The following is an 11,629-nucleotide window of genomic DNA, read 5'->3' as shown; positions in this document are numbered from 1 at the left end:
AATGCCTATTCACAATGAAAGTTTTTCTCTTCAGGAATGTACTTAATTACACAGTGTGTGACATGGGATAAACATGTGGCACATTTTTCCCTCTTTCTTGATGGAAATAGGCCAAAATGGACCACATCAGAACCCTCTATTTGTATGGTAGTATTTATAAACTATGACTACACCTACAGGAATTTGAGTACGTGGTACATACCAGTTATCAATATTAAAAAAACATTTGTTGACCAATCAAGCCATAAGAATGAATTATCTTCCTATTCTCTCTGTATAAAATAAGGCATAATTGTTTTCATATAGAGATTATCCAAATTTTAAAATGCAGGGAAAATATCATTATAGAAGTGTTTTAGGCAGTTAATTTAGAAAGATATCATTTTTTTAATCAAGATTTTGTGAGTATGGTATCTGTCAGCTTTAAAAAACTTATCTCCATGAGATCATCCCGATTAAATATGGGCTTTTTTTTTTAACATTTGACAAAGTCTTTACTAAATGTTGAGTACAGTGAAAAAAATAATGTTTTATATATTATATACAGTATATGTAGATGTATCTACACGTTATATATAAATATTACATATATAGATACATATCAGTACATATTATAGATACACAGATACATGTCAAGTACTCAAACTTCAAGTTAAACAAAATTTCATATTATTTATTTATTTAAAATATGGAGCGCTTCAAGAATTTGTGCGTCATCCTTACGCAGGGGCCATGCTAAGCTCCTCTGCATTGTGCCAGTTTTAGCCTATGTGCTGTGGAAGCGAGCACTTCAATTTCAAATTTAAACAAACAACCTATGACCTTCTCCCTACACAATGCCCTTACCTCCCCCTTAGAGGCAAGGAGCATCCTGGATTTTGTAAATAGCATTCTTTGCTTTCCTTTATAGTTTTGTCATATATGTGCATCATCCCTAAACACTATATTGGTTGGGTTTGCATATATTTGATATTTGTATAAATGGAATCATACACTAGGTGCAACTTGCTCTTTTGCTAAACATATTTCTAAGATCCATTCATATTGTTTTAATTAATTGACTTTCACCACCACACGCTGTTTCATTGTTTGAAATATGCCACTATTTATCCATTTTACTATTGATAAATGTTTAGGTTGTTTCCTAGTTTTGGCTTTTGCAAATCATGTTACACTGATCATTTTGCATTTCCTGGTAACGTGTTTCTCTAAGGTATTTAACTAGCAGTGGAATTGCTGGGTTTGATTAGATAAACCCTCTTCAATTTGATTAGATAATCCTAATAGTTTTCAAAAATTATTGTACCAATTTACATGCTGATATCAGTTGCATTTGAGAGTTTCTTCCTATTGCTCCATATACTTGTCAGCACTTGGTATTGTCAGATTATGATCTTAATTTGCATTTTCTTGATTACTAATGGGTTTGAGCATCCTTTCATATGCTCGCCTGATTTTTCTGTTGAGCTGTGTGTTTCTTATTTGCTTTGTAGGAATTATTTTATATCTAATTATAAATTATTTGCCAGTTATAGTTTACAAATATCATCTCCAAGTTTGTGGCTTGTCTTTAATGACCAGGTTTTTTAGTGCTGTTAAATATATTAATCTTTTTCTTTTGAGATGATGTTTTTCAATCTTGTTCAAGAAATTTTGTACCCTGAGATCATAAAAATATTCCTCTGTATTGTTTTGTAAAAGTTTTATAGTTTTGTCTCATACTTTTATGCATTTTATCCACCTGAAATTGATTTAGGGGGTATGGTGTATGACAGAGATCCAAGTTACTTGTTTTCCTTTGGATAAACCATTGTCCCAGTGCCACTTTTTGATCCTTTCCCTGTGACCTCTGCTGACAGTACAAACCTAACTCAAGTTTTCACATCTCTGGGGGTCTGTATACAGGTTCTTCATTCTGTTTTATTGGTCTTTTGGCTATTCCTGAACTAACACCGCACTCTTAATTACTATAACTTACGTTAAGTCTCAGTTATCTTATAAGGCAATTGCCTCCAACCCACCCTCAGCCTTGCACTTCTTCAAGCTATTCTTGGCATCCTGTTTCACATATTTTAAATTAGCTTATCAAATTCCAAAAAAGAAAAACAAAACTTGTGGTGTAATTTTCATTAAAATTGCATTGAATTTATAGAACAATTTGCATAGAACGTGTTACCTGCTTATGAAAGTGAGACCTCCAAAACAATATGGTCTATATTTCTACTACATAGATCATCTTTAATGACTTCAATAAACTTAAAAACAATGTTTTGACATGTAATCCACTTCTTTTGTTACATTTCTTCCTGTAAGAAATAACAATATAATATGTCAGTGCTATCCAACTCGTTGAAAAACAAATCCACAACCAAAGGTGGGGTGGGGGGTGAGGGTGTTTTGCAGTTCACATTATGTCCTGTTTTGTCTTGTTTTTTCTATTTGGTTTTCAATCTCTTCTTGCCTTTCTTTACTGATTGAATAAATTTTTTCATTCCATTTGCCTTTACCCATATTATGGAAATCATACCCTCTATTCCCATTTTTTTCATAGCTATACAAAAAAAGTTTAGCCTGAATATTTAACTTGTCAGAGTCTAACATTTATCAATACCTTCACTTTTCTCTCAACACAAGAATCTTTGAACATTCTAGATTCATCACTTTTTGACTTAAATGTTACTGTAGATGTGCTTTTATTCTGTATTGATTTCTAACCTAAGAAAGTATTATTGTTTTATATAGTTTAGATTTGTTTATGTTTACGCACATATTTACCACTTCTCTTCCCTCCTCATCTCTTCTTGCATCTTAGAGTTTCCCTTGGAGATTATGTTACTTCTACTTGAAATATATTATTTTTTATTTTTTGAAGTACATTCTCTTTTTTTTTAGGATTTCCTTTAATTAATTGGCAAACTCTCCCAATTCTTGAAAGATACTTTTTGCTGGCTATACAATTTTAGTTTGGTTATTTTCTCTCAACCCATTAAAGATGTTATTTTACAATTTCTGGCATCTGCTTTTTACAAGTCATTCCTTTGAAGATAATGTTTTTTTCTCCTTCTTTTAAGATCTTCTGTTTCCACTTTGCTGTTCTGCAGTCACACTGTACGTGTACATATGATTTTTTTAATTTTATTTATCTTGCTTAGGATTCTTAAAAACTCACACCAAGATATAGCCACAGACTGAAACTGGAAAAGTAGTTGAGGAAAAGATTATAAAATATTTTGAAAGTCATTATTATGGAGTAAGGATTTTATTGTGTAGAGCAGTGATCTTATAACTTTGTAGCTATGAACATTATATAAGAATTTTGAAAAATATGTTTCTTTGCACAAAGTGGCACATAGTTTTCATCTTAAGGGTTAATATGTTTATCCTGTGCTACTAAGAAAGAGAAGATGCTAAATATTTTAGAAATTAAAATAAGATGAGGATTAGCTAAAATTGAGATACATTTTATGGTACACATTTTATTTTATTTGCTATGTATTTGGGTGTGGTTATATACTATTTGAAATACAGTTATGTGCTCATTGAATAAAGCATGCCAATTTTAAAATAAATCACATATTTTTATTCATAAGTTTTATGAAATGAGTCTTGCAATTTGTATATTTTGAAACATTACAGTTTCATTTAAAAGAATAAGAATTACTTACCTAGGCAGCTTCAAATGTTCTGAATTTAACCATCCCGATATAAGATCAACGGCGGTCTGGCTTCAGGCTTCTCTCCTGTAGGGCACAAAAAGGCAGACAGACCCCTGGGCTTTGACTAACCATTCCGGAGGCTTTGCTGAGACCAGTTGTCGCTCCAGGTGGTGCCATCAGTAACGCGGTCTCCGCTGCCACACTGGGCCTAGCCTGTGGGTGAGGGTATCTGTCTTTCTCTCCCCGGCCCCCAGCCTTCCCCACGTGCAAACAGACATGGATGGCCCACATTTACTTTTTGGAAATGCATTCATGCAGACGTAGAACGGTTTGCCGCCAAGTATCTGCTTCAAAGGGAGAGGGAGGGAGACCTTTTACTTGGGGTAAAAATCATTGTCTGTAAAGAGGTCCGGTCAGACCAGAGGCTTGCGTTTGGGGGTGGGTGACCTCGTGGGCAGCTCCTTCTCTGTTCTTCCCTCGTAGCATTCAACAGAAAACGGGCACAAGGCAGGACAAAGATTTTGTTTTTTCATAAGAACATGTAATGCTTACATTACTGCAACATCATGAAGTTAGAGTTACTGTTAGGTATTTCTAGTTTTTATCCAAAAAGAGAGAAATACGGGCAAAATGTCATGGTAACTTAAGATCTTCAGGGGAGAATTTTGCCGGGAGGCTCCTAATACAAAGTTTAATGCGTATTTTATGGTTAATGTTAACCATCATCAATTATAGGTTCATACTATTAAATATACTAACCATCGAGTATTTAGAGGCGACATAAACAGTGAAAGAGCATACACTCAAGAATTAGACTTCCTGGGTTCAAATCCCTGTTTTACCCCTAATTAGCTCTGTGGATTTAGGTAATCTTCGAAACCCCTTTATACCTCGGTTTGCTCATCAGAATTAGAGGGCCCAAGTGTTACTTACTTCGGACGGTAATTTTTGGGGTGGAGCGGATGCCCAGGGTCCGCACCTGCGCCGGTCTCCGTCTCACCGGCAGTCCACGCGCCCGCGAGTCACGCGGGAACGGTGTTTAGCACAGGCCCGCCGTGTCGATGACGTCAGCACGCGTGTTTAATTTAGAAAGGAAGGAAATAATTCTGTCTTAACAATACGCAATTAAATGCTTATTTTACTTTCACACACCATATTACAGCTGGGAATTTGAGCATTAACACTGAAAGAGAAACAGGCAAGGCATTAACTTCGAAGAGAAAATTCCCTTGATGTCCTCGTATTTCGTTGCCTGAGTCACCAAGTGAATATAGTGGAAAAGGAAAGTAAATATATAAAAAGACTTAAATGATTTTCTAATGTTTAAAGAGGGCATATCTTGATTTTAGTTGTCTCTTCAACTCTATTATAGAAATGTTGTGGTAACATAATTTCTCCATTTTATATAATATTAGTTCTCTGCTTCAGCTCTAATTTGTTGAGTAAACATGTTATAGCAAGACACTAAATCACATACTAAAATCTAATGCTTTTTTAAAATCATGTAATCATGACCAGGTTGCATGTTCTAGATTCTAAATGGTATTAAACTGGGTTAAGATAGTATTAAAGCATCTGGATAAAAAAATGAAGGGTGTCACTCAATTACCCATATTTGTCATAAAACACCAAAATAAGTAAATATTTAGAAATATTTATAGGATTGACTGGATTTTCCACTTTTTATTTAGACATTCTTCATAATCTTGAAGACATACACTGTCAAAATGCACTAGAGTTTTGGATCACCCAATGTAAACTATTTTTTGTCTTTTTGATTCCCCTAATTTTCAAGCTAAAGATAACATTGTAGTGGGCAGGCATAGTTTTTGATTGCCCAGAGTCGCCCTTTATTTGGAGAACTGTCCCTTTGTCCTTCACTGGAGAGCATGGTGGGGCTGTCAGTCATAGTAACTCTGCTGGCCGCTCTCTGCCTGTCCTGGTGACAAGTCAGTAAGGTCGGCCTGCCAAAGCGAGCAGCTCCCCAGGTAAAGTGGCACCTGGACCTCTGTCTCGTCATCTGCAGAAGTAGGCGAGTCTAAACTCCAACAGAAGGAGACCTGGGAGGTGGAAAGAGGGGGACTGACTATATCGCTTGGTCCCCTAGATTTATCCAGGCATTAAATTGTGGGTGTTCTTTCTTTTTATTGAATTTATGGGGGTGACCTTGGTTAATAAAATTATATAGGTTTAGGTTTCAGGTGTACAATTCTAAAATATATCATCTATATATTGTGTTGTGTATTCACCACCCAAGTCAGGTCTCCTTCCATCGCCATTTCTCCCTCTTATCCTCTCTTCTACCTCCCTCATCCCCTTTCCCTCTGGTAATCACTATTCTGTTGTCTGCGTTTATGAGTTTTTGCTGTTATTGTTGTGGTTTTTGCTTAATCCCTTCATTTTTTTCACCCAGCTCTGCAACCCTGACAGCTGCCAGTCAGTTCTCTATGAGTCTATTTCTATTTTGTTAGCTTATTTTGTCCATTAGATTCCATATATGAGTGAAATCATATGGTACTTGTCTATCTCCGATTGGCTCATTTCACCTAGCATAACACTTTCCAGGTCTATCCACGCTGTCACAAAGGGTAAGATTTCTTTCTTTCTTTTTTTTTTTTATGGCAGAGTAGTATTCCATTGTGTAAATGTACCACAGCTTTTTTATGCACTTGGACACTTGGGCTGCTTCCAAATCTTGGCTATTGTAAATAATGCTGCAATGAACATAGGATTGCATATATTCTTTTGAATTAGTGTTTTGGGATTCTTAGGATGTATTCTCAGAAGTAGAATTGCTGGGTCATAAAGTAGTTCTATTTTTAATTTTTTAAGATATCTCCATACTGCTTTCCACAGTGTTGGCTCCAATCTGCATTCCCACCAGCAGTGCACGAGAGTTCCCTTTTCCCCACATCCTGGCCACACTTGTTTGTTGACTTATTCACAAGAACCATTCTGACAGGTGTTAAGTGATAGCCTATTGTGGCTTTAATTTGTATTTCTCTGTTGATTAGCGATGTCGAGCATCTTTTCATACGTCTATTGACCATCTGTATGTCTTTGGAGAAGTGTCTCTTCAGGTCCTTTGTCCATTTTTAAGTTGGACTGTTTGGATTTTTAGTGTTGAGCTTTATAAGTTCTTTATGAATTTGGGATATTAACCCCTTATCAGATGTATCATTGTCAAATATGTTCTTCCATTCAGTGGGTTGTCTTTTCATGTTGTTCATGGTTTCCTTTGCCGCGTGTGTATTTTAAAGGTCATTTGAGTTGGGTTTATGGTACTTGCAACTGAAGGAGTCCTGGTAAGTACAGACCTCCTTCTAATTTATTCCTAGATGCAACCATGAAAGTGAATATATTAGAGTAAAGTACATTAAAAAACGTGACCCAGGTGTCACTTGAACCCAGGCACTGTAACAAAGCAAATGAGAGTCTAGGCCCTGGAATCATACAGTGTGCTTGCCTGTGGACTACACATTACTCAGGGCTGGAAGGGCTGCCCTCTAAGAGGACGTGCGCTCTCTAGTTGTCACAGAGAGGGCCTCAGTCAGCATGGACCAGGGCTGATTGCCATTTATCATCACACGGACACTGTTGTTTTTCTTAGATGTGCATTGTGAGAAATGTCAGCTATGTCTTGTCTCTCTGTCTCTTTCAGTCCTAGAAAGAGAAAGGTAGAACGGGAAACCCAAGAAAAAGAGGAGCGAGCCTTTTCCTCTGTGGATGGGAAGAACATTCTTCCAGGTTGTGCTTTTGAGAAAAGAGTACAATCTAAGTCACCATTGTGAGTCCACCATTTTATTCATTTTCATCACCTCCTGGGGCATTTGCCACCCTGGCTTGGTGACTGCCCATCGCAGAATACCTTCTCCAACACTATTTGAATATTTGCGCTTGTCTGTTATGCTGCATGAAAGGGGGAGATTTGTTTGGGTTAATAAGCATTCCATACCAATGATACAAATCCCTGGGAAGGTTAGCGTGAGAGTGCAGGCTTCAGCGCCAGAAGCCCGACTCCATCACTGACTCTAGCATAGTGACCTTGGGCAAGTTACTTAGCCTCTCTGTGCCTCAGTTTCCTCATTTGTGGAATGCAAGTGATAATAGCAGCTCCCTCCCAGGATCACTGAGGACCTAAAGAGCTGATGTACGCTAAGAAGAGGGACTCGGGCCCACAGGAAAGCGTTAGAGGACTGCCAGCTCTTACTGTGCGCGGGTGTTCACCCAGCACTTCAGTCCAATTTTCTCCTCCCTAATCTAACTGAGAATGGCTTTGCTGAGGGCATGGAAGTTTGACGACGGGACAAGGTGGGGAGTTGGGGTCCAGAGGAGCTGTGGATCAGGGTTGCGGGTGGGAACGGAAAGACTCAAGAAAGGTAAGGACTCTGCGGAGTGACATCGGCCTGCACGGGATGCTGCAGTTGGAGTCTGCGAGCCCGTAGGACAAAGGCTGTTAGAGGGTGGGAGAGGCAAAGGGAGCGAGAGGGGCGCTGAAGTAAACAGCGCCCACTTCAAAGCCTTGTCCAGTGTTGACTTGCATCCAGACAAAGGAAGAAATTCTCCTTGCTCCCTCTTACTCTTGGACTAGTATCACAGTTTAACTACATTATGAATGAAAGAGTGCGCTGTGGACAAACCTGAGGTCCCCGCCATCACCTACACTGTTGCGACAGGAAATATTTTCTGAGTTCAAATAACAGGCTTCAGTGATCTTTTGGAACAGGATCCATTTGTAAGTTGGGGCCTGCCTGTTTCCTGCTGGGGGGCGGCGGGGGTGGGATGCAGCTGGGCAGGCCAGCGAGAGCGCCAGTGTTTCACAGCAAAAGAAGCTGGAGCTTGCGGTGGTTGAATCTTCTGACTGGTAACGCGGTTGGAATCAGAGCCAGCGGCTCCAGGTCTCCGCGTGTCTAGCAGAGGCTGGGTGACCACCTGCCATTCTTTTTTGAGGAGGTGGAAGAGGGGAAAGAAATGGGGAGAGCCTCAAGTCTCCTCCAAATCCAGGATTCTGTTAGTCTAGACTGCCGAATACTACAAACCATTGTTTACCGAAAATCATGCCTTTAATAAGTATTTTAGATCAATCCAGTTGTTCAGAAAGCTACCATAATATTTCCTGTCTCAGAGGCACTAACTAGAGTGGTTAAGACCATGCGCCTGGCGCAGGAACTGCCTCAGACCAAGTCCTGACGCCACCACTTCCTCGTGTGTGACCTTGAACTAGCTACTTACGTTTAGTACCTACCCCATAGGGCTGTCATGTGGGTTAAATGACTAAATGCATATTAAGAGCTTAGAAGGTACTTGGTCAATAGTAGTTAATACTGTGTGCAGAATACTAGGTGTGATGAGATGGAAGGTATGGTCCCTGCTTTCATGGAACTTAGAAACTAGTGGGGAAGAGAAAGCATTCACTTATGCTGTATCTTAGGACCAGGTACAATATAAACACATCTCCTTTCACCACAGTATACACTGTTGTATCCCTAATAAAAATTAGGTAAATAAGAATTAAGGAAAGAAAAGAGGAAGTGAGCTATGACCTGAATTTTGAGAGACATGCTGGTTTCCCACTACAAACATGTTAATTCAAGGTCTTTGGAAAAGTGACTTGTCCAGTATCAATGTTGTTAATCTTGATTCATTATATATGTAATGAAAATCTTCTCTGTGCAAGAAATTTAGTTGGGTTTTTTTTTCAGGGATAGTGGTAATGAAGGACCATAAATTCGAAGGAGCTCTTAACCTCAGGGAGCTGGAGGTCTGTCGTAAGAAGTCATGTACTAACAGAACACAAGGCAGAAAGTGCCACGGAAACGGCTTCACCAGGTGGCGACACAATGGTTTCCAGAAATTCTATTAATCACATTTAAAAAGTGGGTTAGTCTTTGGTGCACACAGGAGCCCAGGTGCCTAATTAACACGAGGGAGATCTTGTTCTTTCTAGAAAGGCCTCTGAGGGTACAACAGGTATTGCAACTAGTATTCCTTGGGTTTTGCGGGATGAGAAATTTAATCAGGCTATCCAGGGCTGAGGAGACCCTGCCAAACGGACAAGAGATGGATCAGAATGATAATTTAGTAAATCTTCTAGCTAGACAACAGAACGGATCAAGTACACCGCCTCTGATTCCTCTCTCTCCACCTTCGCCACCCCCACTACTCCTACTAGATAGATTGGTTTTGGGAATAAATTATAGATCAAGAGAGTGATCAGTGTGAGTCAGAGAGATTGACATTTTCCATTCTGAGAACATTTCTGTTTTAACGACTCTTTTGCATCTGGACAATTACTTCTCTAGACTCTTTGTATGTTTTTGTATTATAACACATTCTTTTGTCATTTGAACAAAAATTTTTAGCATGTTACCATTGCTAAGTGCATAGCTCATTTCACATTGGCTCCCTTTTTTAAGTCCCATCCTGAGGACATTGCAGGAGGAAAGAGAGTGTCTTATCCATGTGTTCTAAGTCTCCCTGTTGGGTGGGTCAGGACGGAAAGTTGTCTGTTGAAAGCAAACACTAACATAATAGTTGAATTATGTCTTTACCTGAAAATTTCATCTTCTTCCTGACTTTTTGTCTCTATCTCTTGTCCTAAATCTTGAATACTATTTTTAGATTTGACCCCTGTTTTCCTGATCATATAACAAATTTTATAGGGTTCATTGAATAGACGTCTCAGTACATGGTGTCTCTAGTCCCCTAACTTTCCAGAGTTCTGCTCCCGAAATCAGCTGGATTTTTTTTTTCTTTTTCCCCTCTACCAGCAGTTAATTTCATTTTCTTCTGCTTAGTTAAATCTATTTACCCTTTTATTTGTCTTTTAATTTTTTAAATTTGTTATCTTCTCTCATTCTTTTTGTCCTTCATTGTAGTTTTAGGAGAGTTTTGGGAGGCAGCAGATATACACATTTATATTTAATTCACCAAGTTTAGAAGGTGGTCAAAAAAATTGCTTTCGATCTATCAGAAGCCCTGTCTCTCTTGTGGTTATATTTCAAAATTAATAATGTAATAATGTTGTTAGGAAAGTAAAATACTGAAAGTAAGTCTTTGCAAGTATTTACAGATAACTCAGCCCCCAAGTCCATTGGTTTCAGTGTGAAGGCGAGTTATGTTTAGTGAAGATCAGTAAATTTAACATAACCTTTTGAAAAGTGACCAACATGGGCTTTTTTTTTTATTTTTGAAAGTCATATTTTTTAACTCGGGTAATAATTTGAAACTAACTTTAACTTTCTCAAGTGGAATACTTTTAAATAATAACTACTATGTTAAAATATCATGAGGATAAATATAATTGCCAGTATCTAACAATGACTTTGAAATCTGCATACACAGGACTAAGTCATAATTAAGAAAGTCTCTCTTGCTGAGCGAAGTCTCAATTAAATACAGTAAAAAATTACATACAATGTGTTGGTTGATCTAACTGAAGTACTTTAAAATGCTTATGTTACTAATTTCCAGAAGGAATGAGAATATTTCTTTCTGTAATGTGAAACCACAGATAGAATTGCATGTCTCCAGGGAAATGGACTCAGTGGGTATGCAGTAGCTTTTCCCATCTGTAACGCGATAACCAGCTTTATCACTGCTCGTCTATGGTAGGCATTATCTCCTGAAATATATTCTTTAATACGCTGAACAAAGAAGGAATTGGACCTAATGCTATTTTTTCCCATTTGTTTTTTTCATTATTCTAAAAGTATTTAGATTTTTGAAGGCACTTTTACCCTGAACTCTTGAGTAAGCTTCTATAACCAAATTAAATTTAGAAAATAATATTTTAAATTTATTTCAAATTATAATTGACATACAGTATTTTATATTAGTTTCAGTTTTACAACATAGTAAAAAATACTGTTTTGAAATTAAACATGTATTGGGTATCCTATGTCAAGTTGTTCATTGTTAGCATAAAATACATTATATTCAGTATTTTCCAAGCTTCATTGATATACATGGCA

The 11,629-nt window shown here is 37.7% G+C and overlaps 1 non-coding gene across 1 annotated transcript; it reads right to left on the bottom strand.

Moving 5' to 3' along the window:
• Nucleotides 1-682: 682 nt before the first annotated feature.
• LOC129082104 (U6 spliceosomal RNA) lies at nucleotides 683-789 on the bottom strand. Its single transcript, XR_008530367.1, has one exon. It is a non-coding gene; the product is annotated as a U6 spliceosomal RNA (small nuclear RNA).
• Between the last annotated feature and the right edge of the window lie 10,840 nt (nucleotides 790-11,629).

This window comes from Pteronotus mesoamericanus, unplaced genomic scaffold (assembly GCF_021234165.1).
Source record: "Pteronotus mesoamericanus isolate MK-2021 breed Mesoamerican mustached bat unplaced genomic scaffold, CSHL_Meso_final scaffold_1186, whole genome shotgun sequence".
Classification (NCBI taxonomy): Eukaryota; Metazoa; Chordata; class Mammalia; order Chiroptera; family Mormoopidae; genus Pteronotus; species Pteronotus mesoamericanus.
The sequence above is the reverse complement of the archived record's forward strand: the minus strand, read 5'-3'. Positions and strand labels throughout refer to the sequence as shown.